This window comes from Vigna angularis, chromosome 1, assembly GCF_016808095.1.
Source record: "Vigna angularis cultivar LongXiaoDou No.4 chromosome 1, ASM1680809v1, whole genome shotgun sequence".
Taxonomy (NCBI): Eukaryota; Viridiplantae; Streptophyta; class Magnoliopsida; order Fabales; family Fabaceae; genus Vigna; species Vigna angularis.
The window spans coordinates 28,092,641-28,098,394 of NC_068970.1; the positions used below are offsets into that span (position 1 = coordinate 28,092,641).

At 35.2% G+C, this 5,754-nt stretch overlaps 1 pseudogene; it reads right to left on the bottom strand.

Moving 5' to 3' along the window:
* Positions 1–1,493: 1,493 nt before the first annotated feature.
* Positions 1,494–3,196, bottom strand: LOC128193642 (uncharacterized; annotated as a pseudogene).
* Positions 3,197–5,754: the final 2,558 nt, after the last annotated feature.

Below are 5,754 nucleotides of genomic sequence, written 5' to 3' on the forward strand. Positions count from 1 at the left end.
GGCCCACCGTAGGATTGTTTTTTTTTTCTTTAGATGTCGACCGGTCACGAAGAAGGGATGGGTGTCGCTGATCTCTGAGCCGGGTAATGCGCTTTTAGAACTTTACCTACAATCGTATAGGGGTTTCAAGGAAAAGTTCTTTAAGGTGTCGATCACGGAAGACGGGCGGAGATACTTTTTCGGTGGTGAGGGGAACCCCAAATTTCCATTGTATTGGACGCAGGATCCCTTGAAGTTCACCTCTTGGCCTGAAGATAAGCTGACGATTGAAGAGTTAAAGGCTCTGAGTGTGTTGTCTTCGTTGCCACGCCCCTTTTCTTCCCGTCAACTTATAAACTGCCTTGAGTTCGATGACGCTGAGGCGAGGGTGTTTGGTATGTATCTTTGCTTGCTGTTTTGTAAATTGGTTTGTTGTTATTGACTGTTGTTGGTGGACTTTTGTGTTGCAGAGATAATGGGGAGAAAGGGAAGTGGCAAGAATTGGTTCCAGAGTATTGGCAATGAGAGGGCTGAAATTAGTCGCCCCGGGTCGTCCTCTGGTCGTGCAGTTGGTCAACAACGTATACCAGTGCAAGCAGTTGGGCCAGTCGTACTAACGGTGTCGCCTGAGGAAATGTTGGCCGTTGAAGAGCAATTGGTGCAGAAAAGGAAGGTGAAGGCGGTCGACACTATCGGCGCTGCGTCTAAGAAGCAGAAGGAGGTAGTCGATGAGCCAGAGCGTCCTATCCCACTTGGTGTGTGGGATTCTTCTTTTACGTTGGGCCATAAGGTAGAGCTCAACCTGGACAACTCAGAGAAGAAGATCATAGAGAATATGAGTGAGCAACAAATTGCCGATGCAATGCTGGAGATGACGACCCGAGCTCAAATGTTAGCTTGGCACATGGCCTATGCTTCTGATAGAGGTAAGCTCCGGGTTGAACTGGAGAAGGCGCAAGCTGAACGTAAAGAACTCATTGAGGCTCGTGCTGTATGTGAATCAAAGCAGAAGCAGTCAGAGCAACTCCTGAAAGAGGTTGAAGTGTTGCTGAAGGACGCCCGGAATGCAGGTCAAACTTTGAAAAAGGAGCGTGATCAAGTGTCTTCTGAGTTGGAACGGGCCAAGAAGGAAATGGCGGTGCTGATCAGGGAGAGGGACGACTTGCGGGCAGCAACCGTGGATGATAAAGAGCTAATAGAAGAATTAAAAGACGCAGTGGTGATTGAACATACGAGGGGTTTTCAGAAGGCTTTGAGGCAGGTCGGACACTTAAAGTGAATAATTAATAAGTTTATATGTATTGAATATGTAGCATTTCTCTTTTTTATTAAGAACCCTTAAAGTGAATAATTTTTTTATCGGTCGTCTTGTTTTTTATGTAATTAATGAGTTTATATCAACTTATCTTTTTCAAGTTTTAAAAGAGATTATTGAGAATGTTGTGTTATACATGGTTTATGGTTGCTTGAGAAGGAACTCTTATTATCAGAGTATAATTGAATGTTCTCTTTATTAGAGTATAATTTAGTGCTGATCTTACTAATAGAGTATAATTGATTTGCAGAAGCAAGAATCTGTTGTTTCTAAATACAGGGATGAGATCAACATATTGTCAAGTGATGTGGAAAGCATCCCAAAGCTGGAGGCTGATCTCCTGGAAATGAAAAGGGAGAGGAATCAATTAGAACAATTCTTAACTTAGAGCAATAACATGTTACAGAAAGTGATGGAGTGTATTGATGGTATCATTCTTCCTGTTGAGCCTGCTTTTGATGAACCAATAGAAAAGTGAAGTAGCTTGCTGATTATGTCAGTGAATGCCAAGATGCCAAGGTACACATAGAGCAAGAGTTGCAGCTAGTGAAGGAGAAGGCCAGTATACTTGAAATTAAAGTAGCTGAATCCCAAGCCACTGTAAAATCCCTTGAATGAGAATTATCGTCTTCGAATGACAGTGTTTCTCAACTTGCTGAAGAGAAAACAAAATTAGAATATCAGAAGGGAAAAATGGAGGAAGAGTTACAGAAAGTTAAAGATAAAGTTGCCAAGGTCTTCAGTACCAACAAGTCACTCGAAGATGCCTTATTAGAAGCAGAAAAGATATTTCTATTCTTTCCGTAGAGAAAGAGCAAGCTCAAGCTAGTAGAGTTGCTGCTGAAAGAGAGTTAGAGAGTTTTAAAGATGAAGCAACCAGTCAAGCAAGCAAACTGGCAGAGGCTAGCAGGATCATAAAGGATCTGGAAGATAAACTATATCAGGTTGAGGGTACTAAGAAGTTACTTGAAGATGTGTTATCAGAAGCAGAAAAAAATATTTCTATTCTTTCTTTAGAAAAAGAGCAAGCTCAAGCTAGCAGAGTAGCTGCAAAGATATCAATTTAAGAGACGGAGGATGCTACAATTCAATACTTAAAATGGGTGTCATTACCCCTCCAACGAATATGTTTTGTCTTAAGGTAGCTAAAATTTGTGTAACTTTTCCTTGTTATTTTTGCAAGATTTCTGTTTTTTATACTATATTTCACATTTATGCTATTATGAAATGATTAGTTCAGCCATATTGGTTTATATCACCTCATTTGTGAAGTAGAACTTAATCAACTGTCTCATCTGCAAGAAGGGGCTGAAAAACTTAGAGAATCAAAGAACCTTGGCTGGAGAAAAAGGTAGTGGAGCTAATCTACATCTATATTGTATGATTACCTCGGTTATTTTTCTTGGATTTGTTAGCCACCTCTTCTTGATGTTTCTGCACCAATGTTTTTGACCGTTTTGCTTTATTGTATTTGTCCACCAAGTCTGCATCCTCACTGGCCCTTTTCTTTTCCTCATCATTTGAAGCTAGTGTAGTAGCTTCATTGTATGCCTCCAAATAACTGCCATATAAATATATCTTTTTGGTTATAAGGCTCTCGATCTCACGGAATGGACTATGCAGGTTGCAGAAAAAGAAATTAACTAACCAAAGCATTCTAGAATATAATGGAAGATACACACTTCATCTTTGCTTTCTGGGCCCTATCCAAAGGGGGGTGTCTGTCCAAAAACTAGTTTCACGTCTACCTTCCTTTGGGCCCCTACTAAACTTGGCTGATTGCATAGTCACTCCACTAGGCTGAAACACAAATATTTAAGTAAGTTTAGTAAAATAACCGAGTTCCTTCTTGATTAAATAAATTGCTCTAAAGCTCAAGCATATTTTAGAAAATATTTAAGTAAGTACGTTTAATCTTGTTTTTAATGTTGTAGTTTTGATGTTTGTTGCTCTGATTGCCTATAAGAAAGATATCACATGTAATTATCAAAATATCATAATATTTTAATGATCAGGTAAGGGTTTTACTGTCTATCATGGATAATCTTGATTGGCATTTGATAATGACAGTATTATGTTTTTTCTTTTATTACTGGTTTGGTTTCCAATTATTAATCTTGCCCTTTGAATTATACATCTCATTCAGTTTGGCTGTATTGACAAAATGGGTGGCTATGTTTAGTGTCCATTTAATTTTGCATTTCCTTTGTCTTTTATAGTATTCGTTTTTAATATTGTTTGCATTTTTTTTTGTTTTTAAATATAATAATAATTTTAAATTAAAAATAACCAGACTTATTTCTTAAAATTATTTACTCATGGGTATCACATTTTTTCTATCTTGCCCTCAATTATATAGGTTTCTATTAAGTGCATTTTTTTTTATCATTTGCATATTTGTTTTACCATTGGATACAGCTTTTGTAAATTTATACGAGCGCATTGTATCATTACATATATTAAGATGTTATTTGTACTCCTGATATGGTACGTATTCAACATCATTTCAGATTAAAAGAAATGAATATTTTCTTTTAGAAAAACTCTCATATGTTAGAAACCTTGAATGTGAGGATCAATGTAAAATTGGGACGAGATGTAGGTTAAAGAATTAATATACATGTTAGAAAAATGAGTTCATCTTTATAAAGGATTAAGCCATGTTGTATACTACTAAGAAACTTATTTAAGTAAAAGTTTATTCACAATATTGGAAATAATTGTTGCTGTCACGTTATCTTGTAATTGTAATTAGGTGAATCTGGCTTGTTCCTATCATCTCTGATTCTGCATGGATACATAAGCTGGAACTATGGTTTATATTTGCTTAAATTGCATCTGGATAAGTTTGTTCTTGTTCCTTTAATTTCCACTTTGTTGTACTTTCCAGCATTGGGCTTAGGATTAGTTATTGATTTATATTCTTGATTTATATTGTAGGTATATGATAAGAAAGTGTGTCAAATGATGAGGAAAATGAAGAACAAGAATGATAAATGTTATGCAGAACATTTTTTTATTTGTTATGTAGAAGAACATGTTTATTTTTAATTTTTAGGACCAAACATATGTTATTTCTTTAAGTTGACAAATTAATTGTATTTTTAATTTTATATTTTATTTTATATAATAATAATTACTTTTGATTTCATATTACTCTAGTTTAATATTAAACATATTAATCACGTTAATTAAATTTGAATAATAAAAAAAATTAAATTATTTTTATTATTGGCGATTTTCAAAACCTCAATTACATAAAAACAAAAAATACCAGGGGTTTTTTACTAACTCACGTAAGTCTCGGTGGTTTCTATTAACTCTAATAAGTGCCGACGATTTCTGTGAAAACTCCGCAAATTATAGTAGTTTTTGAAAAACCCTGCAAATAGTGACGCTTATGAATAAAACCGCTGAAAATCTTTGTGACGGTGGTTTTTCCGGTGGTTTTGCCAACCCCGAAAAATGTATTTATCAGGGGTTAAAATCGTCGGTAATGCAGAAAAAAAACTCCTGGTAAAATTTGTTATTTTTGTAGTTTGTGTAATTGTGCATGTGTTGTTATTATCCTAAAGATAGTGTATATTGTAGAAAAATAATTTTAAATATTTTTTTTTATTCTAGCTCAGAACTTTTTGTCATTTATTCCCCTAATGACACCCTTTATATAAAAATATAAAGCCATCAAATTGTGAAAAAATGAAACGTGTCAATCTTTTTGGCCAGTATAATTTTATTCAATATGACAGTCGTTTCCTAAAAAAACTACATTTGCATTGTTTTTAGGATCGTCTAAAAAAAATGGGGTTTTGGGAGTTTAAACAATTTGAACTCAACCTCTTTTGAATAGGATTTTTCTGGCTCTTAGTCGAATGTGAATTCTAGTTTGGCATAGTTGTTGTCAAATAAGTTTTAGTTTTTACCATGTTCTTTAGTTAAAATAGTTAGTATTTATTTTATTATATTAGTAAATAATGTAGTAGTGAATGAAATAACATGTTACGTCAATTCCTTTCCATTTATGACAAGTTCTTTTAAGCTAGGAAATTACTTCCAATTGAACGAGAATAAGGCACTTAAAGAGGAGTAAATCGGGATTAACTTGCTCCTAATTGAGACTACACCAACTGCTGAACTTGATACATCATGACTTAGGAAAGGATAAACCCGTGAGCTACTACCTGCTGTAGTAAGTGAAGAATTCCATTGGTTAAAACCTACTAGATGCACCAACTCCCAGTAGCAATTGGAAAGGAAGAAACATTACTTACCTATTGGACTTGATACCTGTTGATCCAAGAGAAGCAACTGCAATTGGAATGAGTAGTTCCACTGAAGTTGACTTGCTGCAGGAAGTGAATGCAACGTGTAAAATCAAGTAGAAACAATCAGTAGGTGATTAGCTATAAGTAAGGTAATTTAAGCTTAGAAGAGCAGTTCTGGATTGTTGTTGAAAGTTG